The following is a 16411-nucleotide window of genomic DNA, read 5'->3' as shown; positions in this document are numbered from 1 at the left end:
GCCGCCTGGACTATCCTTCCCTATCTTTGGCCTGGCGGCTGCTACGCATCACCCAAGACTTGGTGCAGTCAGCACCTTCCCTGGGGAAGCCTTTCCTGACACCCCCGGCACTGCGCACACTGACACACACGCAGAGGCTGGGGGACGAGTCCCTGTCCTGGAACCCACACCAGGCCACATGTGCCCCCTGTACAGCACACAGCGCCGTGTATCGCGATTGTCTTCCCAGTCAGACTGGAGGCTGGGACTCTCTCACGGCAGTTCTGGCACAGGGCTCAGAACAGGAGCTGCCTGCGACATTGCTCCCCCCACCCCTTCTGACTCTGCTTTATACCCCCTTTCTCTTTGCCCAGGGTACCTGAGTCTCATTCCCTCTCTCTCTCTCTCTCTCTCTCTTTTTTTCCTTTTAGGGCCACACCCACGGCATATGGAGGTTCCCAGGCTAGGGGTCAAATCAGAGCTACAGCTGCCGGCCTACACCACAGCCACGCCAGATCCAAGCCACGTCTGCAACCCACACCACAGCTCATGGCAACGCCAGATCCTTAACCCACTGAGCAAGGCCAGGGATTGAACCCGTGACCTCATGGTTCCTAGTCGGATTCGTTTCTGCTGCGCCACGACGGGAACTCCTCATTCCCTCTCTTTTTTAGGCTCGGCTGAATTTCCCTCCACCGCCACCGATCCAGCCCCAAGCCTGCTTCTCCTGTTTTGCCTGGCACCGCTTTTGTGGTTAACAAGGAATGATAAAGCCCTTTCTGGAATCCTGTCCAGGAACCCCAAAGTCCAGAGCAGACCTCGGGAGGGCCTGCCCTCCAGCCCTACACGCTCCGGGCCCAGTAACCTCCCCAGCCGCGCCTGCCCGGGCCGCCGCAGGAGGGCACAGCAGCAGGAGCCGGGCAGGGTAAAAGGAGGCCGTGTGGGGCCTGATCTGTCTAGAAAGTGTCACTGGCCTTTCCCACACTGAGTCGTGTCACAGAAATTGTTGCTGACAGGGGTCAGGTGGCCTAACACTGAATTTGGAGGGCGGGGATCAGCGTGAATGGTCCCTTGCACTGAGAAGGGGCCCCGAAGGCCCACAGGGCTAATGAAGGCGGCCGGGCATTGTGAGAGGCCCGCAGGACACTCCGGGGGCCTGGCGGGGAGGCTGGGAGAGGTCTTAGCCCCGAGGGGAAGAATGCCCTTGTCAGGGAAGGCAGACATTAACTCGGGCAGGGCCGAGGGGCCCCGCATTAACTCCTCAAAGGCTGTTGAGCTGGGCCCGTGATTGACAGGTGGGCTCTGTCAATCAGGGGAAGCTGGCGGTGAGAGAATGGGCCACCAGACACAAAAGGGGACATGTTTGATGAGCTCTGGGGGCTGGGCTAGAAGGGAGGGAGACGGAGCTAGAGTCGCAGGGAGCCTGCAACTTCACGGCAGAGACCAGGAGTTTTGACTGGGGACCTTTTCAGCACAGGCACGGGTTTATTAAAGGGTGTCTGTCTTGGAGAAACTGTCAAAAGGAAGCTGGCTCGTCAATGATGTCTGCACCAGATCCTTGAGCCTGCCTTAGTTATTCGAGGAGGCACTTGGTCACAAATGATGACATGGTGTGTGCTGGAGAGGCTTCCAAGGAGGGGGTTGGGGACTCGGCAGTGACAGTTTAATTGTACAAAGGATTCGGGACATGATAGGTGCCGAATAAATACTTGATCATGTACGCACGTGGCCCCAGGGCTCCCAATTGTATTTTTAACATAAAGTTCCAACATTTCTATTTTCTAAGTTTAAAGATTAATTTAAATTAGATATAGGCAGTCATTCGAGAAAATATGGGGTGTCTCTAGACCGACGTACAGAATGGGCGGGGGGGAGATGCGTCTTCCCACCGAAAGTCAGCCGTTGCCAGCATCACGGCGTGTTTAGCTCCTGTCTTTTTCCTTAGACATCTTTTAAAGCCTAATTGTGATCAACTGTACACACAATTTGGTAATTTGCTCCTTTCTCGCTCAACGTAGTGATACAAGCATTTTTCATGTTATTACAAACTCCTGGTAAACATCATTTTTAATGGCTACGTAATATGGATTGGATTTTCAGTTTTCATTAAATTTCGGTTTTATCTTTGGCCTGATTGCTTTGAGGAGCCTAATTTCTGCCACTCCTCATCTGCTTATCTGTTTATCAGGAGTCGTGTTTTCACCATGGCCATCCCCCTTAATGGGGGAGGGGGGAGGGGGAGGCGCAAGAAAGAGGGTCCCAAATGGGATGGATGTAGCATCTACCCGGGGTCACCGGCCAGCCAGACACTGTCAGGGCAGGACCCCCATGGGCCCTGGGTGTCCTGTGGTCAATGTCAATTTCAAGCATTCTGTTCCACCATGTCCATATGTACACTGGTTTTTACAGAAACCACGTGGCCCACTCCCCATAGGTATGGGCATGCTGTGATAGAAGAGAAAGATTAGGGTTGGGTAAAGTGGTGGCAAAAAAAGGGGCTGCAGCATCCAGGTGGGGTGGGTGGGGTGGCCACGTGTGCCGAATTCTCAACCTCCCACTTCTGCAGGTGCTGGGTGTGTCTGTCCAACACCAGTGATTATATCAAATCTCTTCTTGAAAGAGGGAAGAAATCCTACCTCCAAACAACTGAACGGTCCTGGGTGTTTAATTCACGAAGGAACATCCCTCAACCTGTGTGTGTGTGTGTGTATAGTTCTGTGAATTTTAACACATGTAAAAATTCTTGTAACCACTGTCACAATCAGGATACTGGACATTTCTATCACCCCAAACAGCAATTTTGTGCTACCCCTTTGTAGCCAAGCTCTCCTTCACCCTTAATGTCTTGCAACCACTGATCCGTTCCTTGTGTCTATAGTGTCATCTTTTGCAGAACCTCATACAAATGAAATTACGCAGCATATAAGTGATGGAAAATTGGTTTCTTTCACTCAACAGGATGCCTCTGAGATTCATCCAAGTTGAGTATATCAATAGATGGTTGTTTTTTTGTGGCTGAATAGTTTTCTGCCATATATCACCATTTGTTTTTTTTTGGGGGGGGTGCACCTGCCGCATATGGGGGTTCCCAGGCTAGAGGTGGAATCGGAGCTACAGCTGCCAGCCCACACCACAGCCACGTAGGTAGGCTGCTTTTTCTTGCTCTTAACAGTGTTTTTCACAGAGCAAATGTGTTTGGTTTTGATGAAGTCCAATTCATCAATTTTTCTTTTACAGATCATGCTCTTGGTCTCATGCCTAAGAATTCTGCGTAACCCTAGATCACGAAGATTTTCTCCTGTGTTTTCATCCAAAAGTTTTCTAAGTTTTACATTTTACAAATTTTTTTTGCCTTTTGGTCTCTTTAGGGCCACACCTGCGGCATATGGAGGTTCCCAGGCTAGGGGTCTAATTGGAGCTCTTGCTGCCAGCCTACACCACAGCCACAGCAACGCCAGATCTGAGCTGTGTCTTCGACCTACACCACAGCTCAGGGCAACACCGGATCCTTAACCCACTGATCAAGGCCTGGGATTGAACCCGAAACCTCATGGTTCCTAGTCGCATTCGTTTCCGCTGCACCACGATGGGAACTCCATTTACAATTTACATTTTGATCTGTGATCCATTTGGAGTAGATTTTTGTATAAGGTTTAAGATTTAGGTTGAGGTTCACTTTTTTTTTTTTGCTCCTATACTGTTTGTTGAAAAGATAACCTCTCTCCATTGAACTGCTTTGTACCTTTGTCAAAATTCGATTGGCCATGTTTCGGTGGGTCTATGTCTTCCCCCCTCTATTCTCTTCCAGTGATCTGTGTCTATTCCTCTGCCAATGCCACAGTCTTCCTGTAGCTTTATAGTAAGTCTTAAAATTGGACAGCATGATTCTTCCAACTTTCTTCGTCTTTTTTTTTTTTTCCAAAACATTTCTGGCTATTCCAGTTCCTTTGCCTTTCTATACACATTTTAGAATTAGCCTGTCTATACCTGCAAGAGATCCTGCTGGGGTTTTGATTGGAACTGTATTAAATACAAAAGTTGATCCGGGAGGAAATTGGCATCCTTGCTATGCAGAGTCTTCTAATCCATGGACCCAGTATGTCTTCCCCACCTTGTTTAGTTTGTCTGATTGATTTAAGAATTTTCTTCACCCTGTGGGAGAAGGCAACATCTCAAAATGTTTGGTTTTGAGATGAAGGGAGCGCTGTCTGTCATGCATGGATCCTGCATTTTACCTAGGCATGTCTTAACTTCCTTCAAACCCAGGAGAGACAACTTGATTTTCACTGGCAGTTTTATACTTTGGGGTCAGGTGTAAAGAACTTATCAGACTCATTTTGTGCATCGGCTAGAGAATCACGTTTGGGTGTTGGTGCACATGTGGGTGTCCTCACGTCCAGCCACGAGTATGCAGTGTCCACGTGGACTCACACATATGCTGTGCATGCATAAGCCTACATGGGGGCATCTACGTGTACACACATGTGCACCTCGGCAGGTGTGCACGCAAGCACACATATATGGGTTTTGGCATCTACATGCACATATATGCATACAAGGATGTCCGCGTCCACACACACACACACACACACACACACACACACACACACACACGTGGCCTTGTAGACGTGGCCTCCACACCCCTGCCTGCTTCCAGCAGCCACGTGACGCCAGGCAGAGCAGGGGGGGTGTGGAGCTGTTTGCTTCCCATGCAGAAAGCTGGCAGGAAACGTGACCTTGAAAGAAACAGCGCAAATGCACATAGAGGGAGCTTCTTAGCAACTGCTTGTTGAGAAGAAGAAAGGAATCAGGGAAAAGAGCCAGGAAACAAGGAGGGGAGGCGGGGCAATCCAGGGAGAAAGCAAGCTTGACCCTTTAAGGGAAGAGCTGGCTCCCCTCGTGTGGACAGAAGTGGATGACGACCCGGAGTCCTCGGGCCGGGAAAGCAAGCTGCATGGACATTAACCGCGTCAGCAAAGGCGGGACACACCCCGACCGCAGCGCCACCTCCTGTAACCATGGCAGTGTCCCCAGACTTGGGATCATCAGCCCCATTTTACAGAAACGGGCTGGGAGATGAAGGAGCTTGCCCCAAGTCTCCTGGTAAAGGGCAGTGTGTGCCCGCAAAGCCTGAACTGTCTGTCCCTCCCCATGTCCTTGCTCTGCAGATAAACATGGAGCCCTTGGACTGAGATACGGCTGAGCTGGTTACTCCGGGCTGCTTGACGATTCATCTGGAAGGTCACAGCCCTGTAGCAACTCAGGACTCAGGAGCCACCAAGACCAAGGAGCCTACACCTCCCCGTTCCCGGCTGACAAAACCGAGGAACAGAGGGAAGGGCCCACACCAACGGCCCGCCGGACCCCAGCCCCCTCACACCTGCTGCTTCATCACATCCCCTGGCTTCTCAAGGTGACTGTGGTTTCAGAACCCAGGCTGCAGCAAGCCAGCGCTTTGGGAACTCTCCCTAATCCTTCCATGAAGGAGCCCCCAGGGTGGGGTTGTTGATAGGGTGGCGGCGGAAGTCAGGGGCCAGGCCTAGGGCCCCACGCTTCTCAGCTCGTTCTGGCACGCTGAGGAGTTATTTGAATCTGCAGAAGCCAAGGAGCCAGAGGGCAGGAGATCTAGTGCTTTAGTCAGGAGGACCGTGAAGTCACGCTGTCTGGACGCAAACCCTAACTTCCTCAGACCTCGTGCAATGAATTCGCTTCTTCATGCGTCAGATTCCTTATGTGTTAAATAGGGAGACATATTCGCCAGAGTTCTCCAGAGAAATACCCCCAATAGGATCTTATTGCGGGGGGGGGGGGGGATATTGATTATGAGGAGTTGACGCATGTGATTGTGGAGGCTGAGACGTTCTAAGACCTGCAGTCCACAAGCTGGGGACCCAGGAGAGCCAGCACCGGTGTTCCAGTCCAAGTCCAAAGGCCTGAGAACCAGGACAGCTGATGGTATTAGTTCCACTCTGAGGGCAGAAGAAGACCAATGGCCCAGGCAGGTGACGTCCCCTCTCACTCAGCCTTCTGGGTCGAGCCAGGCCTTCAACGGATGGGACGGGGCCGGCACACACACACACACACACACACACACACACACACGAGGGCAATCTGCTTTATCCAGATACACATGTTAACCTCATCTGTTAAGACCCTCACAGACACACCCAGAGTGATGTTTGAGAAAACGCTGGGCTCCCCATGGCCCAGTCAAGGCGCCGCTTACAATTAGGTATCACAGGATGCTGACGGCATTGCCAAAGGATTGTCTTGGGGCAAAAACCGAGGTCTGGAAAGCATTTGCTGGTGTATCGTATACACCACATGGGGGAAGAGGGTGTGGCTAGGACGGATGGTGACAGTGGTGAGGATGGTAGGGAACAGGAGACAGGACTCAGATTTCCAGTGGGTGACTTAGCGAGGGGCCGGCAACGGTCAGCGTTCTATGGGTGCTATGGAGATTTATTGCAGAAGCTAGAGACTCTCTTTGGGGGAAAGACACATGGATGGAAATAGCCAGTCTCCCTCATCGCACCCAAAACCCGCCCCTATCTTTGAGTCCTCTAGGAAGATGAACCTGGGGCTTCCTTACCCCTCAAGACACGACACAACCTCCCGCACCATCGCGGTTTGAACTGGACAGTACTAATGGCCTGAACCTAGCCAGAACCCAGATTGGGACTCGAACCCACGTGCTGGCACTTAAACCCAGCCTAAAGCCAGACGGGGACTTAAACCCACAGTTTTAAATTAGAATCACTCATTTGATGTCTGGACTCACGGAGCTTCAGAGTCTTCATGTCTCTGCACAGAAGGAAGTCAGCGAGAGACAAAGTGATAGGCAAGAAATAGAAGTATTAAGATAGGACGCTTGTGAGACATGCAAGCGGGCAGCAAGGAGGCTCTGCCCCCAGGATCCCGGTGGGCTACAGCGTTACCCTCCCAAGGGGAGTGGGGGTCCTCCCTGGAGGAGAGTGGTAGCTCCTCCCTGGTATCTGGGATTCAAATCAGCAGAAGGGCGGTCCTTCAATGCCTGCCCCGAGTCTGAACCTGAATGCAGACCTGTCCCATCCCCAGCCAACAACCTGAGGCGAATCTCCTGCCTCCACTCGTCCAGGAGGCCGGCCTCGCTCTGACAGCTTTCCTGAGCAATTATTAACTCACAGCGATCTCCCAAAGTCCCCCAGTTTCCCTCTCTATCTCTCGCCCCTCACAACTTCCACAACTACCTGTGCCGACTCCATCCCTAGCAGGTTCAGTAGCTGCAAGATCCACCCGAGGCCCAGAATGGACAGATCTGCACTTGAGAGCAACCACCCAGGGCAGCCCATCGAAGTGCGGACAGGCCTGCTCAGGAGGATGCCTGGAAGTCCATCTGGTGCGCCTCCCAAATGTACACACCCCTTCCCGCCGTGTCTGCCCGTGGCCTCCGCCCCAGCCTCGGACCCACTGGCCTCTGCAGCCCCAGCGACCAGAGGCCAAGGGGCTTGCCCCTTCTCACCTCCCTCAAAGCCAGCATCGCCTCCTTTCTCTGAACTCACAGCAGCTGAGTGGCCGACGCCCTGCAATCCCGCCCCTCCTTCTCGTCCCTTCCCTGAAGAGACACCCGCCAGTAAATATTTTCTCCTGAGGAAAGAATTTCTCCAGTAGAAACTGTCAGCAAACAGAGAGGCTGTGAGAGGCCTGCAAATGTTTTCAGCTCTGGCACACAACCCCCATCTGGTGCTGCGGACGTGATGTGTCAAGTGTGCACGCGTGCGCGCGCGCACACACACACACACACATACACACACACACCCTGAGGATGGGCCCCTGCTCCCCATCACTCACCCTAGTCAGGCCTGCAGAGCTCACGATAAATCACCTCGGCCCGGGAGCGGCTGGGAATATGCTGAATCATCTAATTGGCCAAGAAAGACAGTGACAGACGACCCCCTCCCCCGCCGCCCGGCAGCGACGGGTCCCCTTTTCATGTTAATCAGGATCTTCCAGCCTCAGCCCCGCGCAGGGCTGCGGCCTGGAGGCCGCCCGCCCGCCACCCGGCCGGCCCTTCGGGGACAGGGGCCTTGTCGCCGCTGGGCCCCTGCCTCCCGTGAGAAGTGAGGCCAGGGAACCCCCCCGGCCAAAGGAAGCCTTGCCCCGCGGGGCCCTTGGAGTGTCTCCTACGAAGGCCGTTTTCTCATAAACGTGTGATTAAGCGGAATTACAGGCTCCCTGCACTGTTGTGCATTTGGCCCAATTCTGCTCCACGGTAGCCTTTGTCCTGCCCCAGAGTCACATTTCTGAGGTTTCGAGCGGAGCTGAAGAGCTATTTCGAGGCTTGTGCTCTGTACCCAGTGGCTTCTCCGCTGGGCCCTGGGTTTTGTTTTCCTTGGCAGGGCGCGCCCGCCCACAGCAGAGGAGCAAGCGGGCAGACCTCGGGAGGCGGTGGCAGAGGGAGGCTGTTCTTCGCTGCCTCGAACCCGCGCCCCTCGCGCCCTGCCCCCGGCCGCGAGGGCGGGAGGACGCCACCAAGAGCCCCTCCTTCTTTCAGCGAAAACTACCACGACCTCCAGGAACCCGAGCGCACCTGGAGGGGCCTTTAAGTCCTCTGGGGACAAGGCTGGGGTTTGAGAGGGGAGGGGGACGTCCTCGCGAGGTTTCTGGAAGCGGAGCAGATCCAAGTCACAGAAGAAAAATAACTCAGGGGAGCTCGGTTGTGGCTCAGCAGTAAGAAACCCGACTGATACCCAGACTGGTATCCGTGAGGATGCAGGTTCGATCCCTGGCCTTGCTCAGCGGGTTAAGGATCCGGCATTGCCGTGAGCTGTGGTGTAGGTCGCAGATATGGCTCGGACCTGGTGTTGCTGTGGCTGTGGTGTAGGCCGGCGGCTACAGCTCTGATTCGACCCCTAGCCTGGGAACCTCCATATGCCGCAGGTGCAGCCCTAAAAAGACCCAAAAAATTAAAAAAAAAAAAAAAAAAAAGACAAATCACTGTAAACCAGCTATAATGAAAAAAAATTATACGTATATATAAAAAAATAAGTACCTAACCCGGTGCCTGCCCTATGGTGGTGCTAATGTGCCGAAAGGGACAGAAAGGTGGGCGACGGGGAGACAGAGATGTCCCCTGGCGCGCCAGCAACGCCTCAGAGAAGGCCTCTGTTTAGGAAAAGTCTCTGTGGATGAGTGGCCTCCCCCGTTTTTCCCACCCCATCCCTCTCCCTGAGGAGGAAAAAGCTCTGCTGGAGCAAAATGATGGCCCACGGTGGAAATGCTCGCCTCTTTCCCAGCCTCCATTTTGTGGAAAAACCAAAACAACCTGGGGAGAAGGAGTCTGGCCTGATAACGATGGAATTAATGCTGAGCTGAGGGTAACAGCTTTCTGCTTTGCCTCAGGCCAGCAAGTCTCCTGGAGTCATTAATCCTCAGCAAGTGCTTCAGTGGAAGCCAAAATCAGCTCCTCCGGCCTCATAAAGCCACCATGAAACTAGGACAGTGGGTCCCGTGTTGTAGCCCTGGAGTCGGTGTTTGCCTGGGCGCTGGGCCTAGTGACCGCCGAAGGCCTGCGTCTGCTTGAAGTTCTGTGACCTCGGTGAGCCTGTGTCTGCCCCCGGCCTGCATCCACCAGGGGCCCGGGTCTGCGGGAGCCTTTGCTAAAGGCTCTGTGACTGCCGTGGGCCTCTGTTCACTGAGAGCTCTGGACCTGCCAGGGTGAAGCCCAGAAGCCTGTAGGGAGGGAGGCAGAGGGAATTACTAGGAGCAGAGGATTGATTTCCTAAAGGCAGAAGTAAATTTAAAAGGGAATTTTTAAAACTTCGGGAAGACTATGACAGTTGTCCCATTGTGAAAGGCTTCAGCAAGAAGAGAGGACACATTTTGTCTCTTGAAAAATCAGTTCTGGGAGTTCCCAATGTGGCACCGTGGGTTAAGAACCCGACTAGTAGCCACGAGGATGTGGGATTGATCCCTGGCCTCACTCCGTGGGTTAAGGATCTGGTGTTGCCGTGAGCTGTGGTGTCAGGTCGCAGATGCAGCTTGGACCTGGCATGGCTGTGCTGTAGGCTGGTGGCTATGGCTCTGATTCGACCCCTAGCCTGGGGACGTCCATACACTACAGGTGTGGCCCTAAAAAAGCAAGAAAGAAAAATCAGTTCTTTGAGGACCTTCCGAAAGAATTGGTCGATCGGGGTCTTATGGGCTGGATTGTGTCCTCTAACAATGCACACGTCGAAGCCCTAACCCCACAACCTCAGGATGTGACGCCATTTGGAGATAGGGTCTTTTTTTTTTTTTTTTTTTTGCTTTTTAGGGCCACACCCGCAGCATATAGAGATTCCCAGGGAGGGGTCAAATAAGAGCTGTAGCCACTGGCCCATACCACACCCACAACCTACACCACAGCACACGGTAACGCTGGATCCCCAACACTGAGCCAGGGATGGAACCTGCATCCTCATGGATCCTAATCAAATTTGTTTCAGCTGAGCCACAACAGGAGCTCCTGGAGATCGGGTCTGTTTGGAGGTGATTAAGTGAAAATGAAGCCATTAGAGTGAGTCCTAACCCAGTATGTCTGGTGTCCTTACAGGAGGAGGAAATGTGGACATGCAGGTACCGAGGGAAGACCACGTGAGGACCCAGGGAGAAGGCAGCCGTCTGCGAGCCAAGGAAAGAGGTCTCAGAAGAAACCAGCCCTGCAGACACCTTGATTGTGGCCTTCTAGCTTCTAGATCAGTGAGACAGTTCATTTCTATGGTTTACGCCATCCAGTCTATGGCCCTTGTTACGGCAGCCTAAGCAAGTGAATCACACGCTAAGCTAGAGTAGGGGAATGTTTAGGCCTGGCTTGTTTATTGCTTTATTTCCCCAGTACCTGTCATACCCCTCAGTGAGAAAAAGTTCACCATATGCACATAACAAACCCACTCGCAAAACCAGTGGGTTAAAAACCCAGCAGTCATTTCTTTTGCTTACAATTCTGTAATCTGGGCAGGGCTTGGTGGGGACACCTCGTCTCTCCTCCATGCAGCATCAACTGGGCTGACTTGACTGGGGAGCAGAAGGCTGTATTCGTTATCTCCTGCTGCCTGACAATTTCCCCAGACATTGTGTAGCTTAAAAAAAAACCAAAACCAAAACCATGTATAATCGCATACAATTTGTGTGGGTCAAAAATCTGGGTGAAGTTTAGCTGGGTGCCTCTGGCTCCCGGCGCCTCATGAGACTACAGTCACGGTACATTTGGGTTCTCTTCTGAAGGCTTGGTGGGGAATCTGCTTCCAAGCTCACTCACATGGCTGATGGCAGATCTTGCTCTCCCACCTCATGGGCCTCTCTTCTGGGCTGCCTCACAACATGGCAGCTGGCTTCCCCCAGGACAAGAAATGTGTGTGTGTGTGTCTGTGTGTCTGTGGTGTGTCTGTGGTGGGGGTGGGAGGGAGAGAAAGAGAAAGAGAGACCAACGCAGAAGACGCAGTATTTTTTTTTCTTCTGTTTTTTGGCTGCACCTGCAGCACATGGAAGATCCTGGACCAGGGATTCAATCCCAGTTGCATCTGTAATCTATGCCACAGCTATGCTGATGCCAGATTTTTAAGCCACTGTGCTGGGCTGGGGATCAAAGCAGCCATGCTACAGAGGCGAGCTGGATCATTAATCCACTACACCACAGCACAGTCTTTTTCCCCACCACAGTCTTTTTATAACCTAACTAGGGCAGGCCATCCTATCACTTCTGCTGTATTCCACGTGTTAGACGCTAAGTACTCAGTCTAGTCTACATTAAGGAGGAAGAGATGACACGAAGGCAAGAATACTACCATTGGGTGCCATCTTTGAGGCTCCCTACTACAAGGATTGACTTTCAAGATCGCGCTCTCCCATGACTGGCAAGTTGGTACTGGATGTTGGCTAGAAGCTGAGCTGGAGCTGTGGGCTAGGAAGCATAGCTCCTCTCCCTGGGCTGCTTGGACTTCCTCACAGCATGGTAGCTGGGTTCCCAGAGCAAATGTTTCAAGAGAGTAAGGTACATTACATTTTTATGACGTAACCTCAGAAGTCACAGAGCATTTCTTCCACTCTATTGGTCAAAGCCATAACAAAGCCCCGCCCATGTTCAAGAATAAGGGCCACAGACTCTACCTAGAGATACAAGAGTGGCAAAGATCAAGAAATGCATGGTGGACAGGATCTATTTTGTAGCTATCTTTGGAAAATACTTCCTGCTACAATAGAGGATTTTTTTTTTCTGTATTTTTGCCTTTTCTAGGGCCTCTTCCCACGGCATATGGAGGTTCCCAGGCTAGGGGTCTAATTGGAGCCGTAGCACACCAGCCTAAGCCAGAGCCACAGCAACGCAGGATCCGAGCCGCATCTGCCACCTACACCACAGCTCACGGCAAGGCCGGATCCTTAACCCACTGAGCAAGGCCAGGGATTGAACCTGCAACCTCATGGTTTCTAGTCGGATTCATTAACCACTGAGCCACGATGGGAACTCCTACAATAGAGTTTGGTATTAATTAGAGAAGAGGTTGAGTCTGTAGTTGATGAAAGTAAACTCAAGCCAGATGTCTAGGAAGAGAAGTAAATTCTCTTAATTCAGGACCTCAGGTTCCTGGGACCCCTATCTCTGACTCTGTTTCTCTGGTGTAGGTTGTTTATTCTTCAGAGTATATCAGTGTTGCTGTGGTTTGGATCATACAAATGTGGGCTCCCTACTCTAGCAGTTCAGATAATTGGTTGCAAACAAAAGCTCCAGTTTGGGGAGTGGGGAGATTTGAACATGAAAAGTCTTTTAAACTGGAGAAGTGAATGCCTAATGGCAGAATGTCAGGCACCAGGCCTGGGGAGCATTTTGTGGATGAGGACTTGAGAGTCATGCCATGAACCCACAAGGCTCACCCTGCTCATTTTTAATATGTTGGATTTCCCAGTATTCTCAGTTTTCTAAGTCTATTTGACCAGGATCTTGCTGCTTGGAAATCAGAGAAGTTATGGACCCTGTAGAAAGAACCCTTGTCTTCCCTAGGGAAGAATTTAGGATCTCAGTAGGGGGTTGGCCATCACCAGAATGGAGGCTGCCACAGCCCCAGGGAACTGTATCACTGAAAGGACTAGTGGAGCATCTCAGTCATTCATTCATTCAGCAAATATGCATTGAATGCTGCCTGCCACTGTACAAATTTCCTAGGTTTGGCAGACACTATCTTTTCTACTTCCTAATAGCCTTGAGATTTTCTTCTAAGAACCATCTTCCTTTGTTCAGTAATCACCACCACCTCCCCCGCAACCCTGCACTGTGTAGCAACCATGCAGTTTGGGTGGGTTTGAACCCATTCCTACCTCCACGGCCTAAGCCAATCAGAGCAATTCCATTTCTCTTGTCACAGGGACAGTGATGACCATAGCAAAGAGATACTCAGGACTTTTGAGGGATGGAAATGCCTTTTTTTTTTTTAATTTTCCCTGGATGTGACTGGGGAAGCATGCAAACCTAGTTTCTATTGGCAACTATCTTGCAACCATGAGGGAAGTCAACCTGAGCACAGAACTAATCTCCAGAGAAGGATAAAACTGAGAGAAGTACAGAGAAATGGAGCCAGAGACTTGATATAACCATGCCTGAAGCCCAATAGATTCTATCATGGCTCAAGCCAGGGTGAATTGGTCTGTTCTATAATTTTCAAGTTCTTTAACTGATCTGGATTTAGGAAAGTTGCAGGATACAAGATCAAAACACAAAAATCAGTTGTATTCCTGTATATAGGCAATAAAACAATCCAAAAATGAAATCAAGAAAACAATTCCATTTACAATAGCATCAAAAAAAAAAAAAACTTAGAAATACATTTCTTGAAGGTAGTACAAACTGGCATACTGATAACTATAAATCATTGCTAAAAGAAATTAAAGAAGGACTAAATAAATGGAAAAGCATCCCATGTTCATGGACTGGAAGACTTAATACTGTTAAAGTGGCAATACTCTCCAAAGCAATCTAGACATTCAACACAATCTCTACTCAAAAATAAAAGAGCAGATTCTAAAATTCATATGGAGGAGTTCCCGTCACGGCTCAGCAGAAATGAATCTGACTAGTATCCATGAGGACGCAGATTTGATCCCTGGACTCGCTCAGTGGGTTAAGGATCCAGTGTTGCCATGAGCTGTGGTGTAGGTCACAGACGTGGCTTAGATCTGGCGTTGCTGTGGCTGTGGCATAGGCCGGTAGCTACAGCTCTGATTCAACGCCTAGCCTGGGAACCTCCGTATGCTGTGGGTGTGGCCCTAAAAAGACCAAAAATAAATTAAATAAATGAAAAATAAAAATAAAATTCCTATGGAACTGCAAGGAACTCCAAATAGCCCAAATGATCTGGAAAAAAGAAAGAACAAAGTTGAGGGACTCACACTTCCCAATTTCAAAACCTACTACAGAGCTACAGTAATCAAAACAGTATGGTACTAGCATAAGGATGGAATGGTAGATCAATAGAATAGAATTGGGAGTCCAGAAATAAACCCATGCATCTATGATCAACTGATTTTGACAAAAGTGCCAAGACCACTTGGTCTTTTCAGTAGGTGGTGCTGGGACAACTGGATATCCACATGCCAAAGAATGAAGTCGGGCCCCTACTTCAAACCATACACAAAAATTAACTAAAAATGGGTCAGAGATGTAAATCTTGAATCATCTACGCCAACATTTCAAGACACAGTCTTCTTGTCTTTACTCACTCCTTACCCTGACCATTTGCCCTTTAAATTTCCCTGGAAAGTCAGATTTTGGTGCATCAACTCCCCTAACATCTTAATACATGAGAACATTTTATTTACTGTTATTGTTTAAAAATTGGGGAGGAAAAAAAACCAACCTCAATCTTTGAAACCTGGGTTTTGAGAATCTCATTAAGATGTCCCCTGCCCTCATCCCACATGAGATTATTAACACAGGCTTTGTGGACCAGGAATCTGGGCAAATGGCCATCTTCTCAGCAGGAGGGTGCTAATCTTCACTGCTAATCCTCATACCTGCTAAACCTCACCAACTCCAAAGAAAAGATTTCTGGGGAGAGGCACTTAAAAGAAGGCTTGGGCTTCCAGGAACTCCTTCCTGTGGCTCAACACTCAGCAGGGCCTTTATCAGAATGTGCTGGGTGAGATCATCGACATTTAAAATTAATCTGCCCGCGTCCAAATAAGGGAACAACAGCACTGAGAGTGTGGCCTGGCCTCTGCCCGTGCTCATCATTTGTTCACTTGAAATCTGTGGTCCTTGCCTGTCCCATGGATCAGGGACCTCCATGTTTGATCCAGGCAGTGGGGAAGGGGGGTGGGGGGGCAAAAATTGGACAAAGACAATTGGCTATCCAGGTGCAAAAGAATGAAGCTGGACCTCTATCTCACACCTTGAACAAAAATTAACTCCAAAGGATAAAAGCTACATGAGGCCAAAGAAACTATCATAGGAGAATGGTTACCAAGACCACTGACACGCATTACACACCAAAAGTCCCAAGCCCTCACAGCTGCCCGAGGCCTGGCACAGGGAGCTGGGCAAAAATCCTGGTCCTCCCCACCAAAGAGGTCTCTCTAGCTTGGTCTCCCACCCAGCCACGTGGCCCCTTCTATAAACCCTCCATACATTTCCATACTGCCTGGCCTTTGCTCTTCACTCTCTACGTAGCATGCCATCCCCAAATTCAAGGCCAAGGTCAAATTTCTACCTCTTCCTTCCATGGATCTGAGTAGGATTTCCTCATCAGAAACCCTGGCTCCTTTCTCAGGCCTTCTATGGCATTTCCCTTTTAGCTCTGGCATTGCTGCATAGCCACCATTGTCCTCTAGTTTCTGGGCTGGCCCTAAATTCAAACGGGTTGTCACCCTGTCTCCTTAAACCATGCGAACATCTTAGAAATTCCAGTATTTCAACATCAAAACTGCAGTTCTCAGATTATTTCTCATAATTGGAAGTAACCCCATAATCCTGTATTTACACCAAAAGTCCCCATTTTGGACTTGTAAAGTAAGACGTTGTGATTAAGCCACTTATTTCATTCTGCTTTGATCACAATTATGTCTCCTCACTGAACTGTGAGCACTGTAGGGATAGATCCTGTATTGATTAGGATTAGGTTTGGCTGAAAGCAAAGGAGACTCAAAATTGCAGTGGCTTAAATGTGGTAGGGGTTTCTTTCTCATTTGCAAAAGTCCCGAAGTAGGCAGTTCAGCAGGGGAATGGCTGCTCTTCTAAGAAGACTCAGGAAGCCAGGCTCCTTCCATCTCACCGTTCCATCATTCCTAAGGTGAAGCCCTTGGTTCTAATGGTCCACGACGGTGGCTGGAGCCCCAGTCATTACATCTGTGTTCCAGGCAGCAAGAGATGAAGAATAAAAGGAGAAATGGTCAAATATCATCTCTTCAGGAAGTATTCCGGAAGCGG

General features: G+C 50.3%; 1 protein-coding gene across 3 annotated transcripts in view; it reads right to left on the bottom strand.

Annotated features, from left to right (window-relative positions):
- Positions 1–16411, bottom strand: part of LOC110257671 (uncharacterized) — a 98625-nt gene that overhangs the window by 28489 nt on the left and 53725 nt on the right. Inside the window, exon 3 of one of the 3 annotated variants that reach the window (XR_014835318.1) lies at positions 14783–16330. The exons of the other annotated variants lie outside the window; for them this stretch is intronic. The gene's annotated coding sequence lies outside the window, so the exon portion shown is untranslated. Of the gene's footprint in view, positions 1–14782; positions 16331–16411 lie in introns of those variants that run through there. 3 annotated transcript variants of the gene reach the window in all.

The sequence above is a fragment of the Sus scrofa genome, chromosome X (genome assembly GCF_054392235.1).
Source record: "Sus scrofa isolate SSC_HxYL_T2T_F1_AM1 chromosome X, Sscrofa_HxYL_maternal_Yorkshire_Landrace_v2.0, whole genome shotgun sequence".
Taxonomy (NCBI): Eukaryota; Metazoa; Chordata; class Mammalia; order Artiodactyla; family Suidae; genus Sus; species Sus scrofa.
The sequence above is the reverse complement of the archived record's forward strand: the minus strand, read 5'-3'. Positions and strand labels throughout refer to the sequence as shown.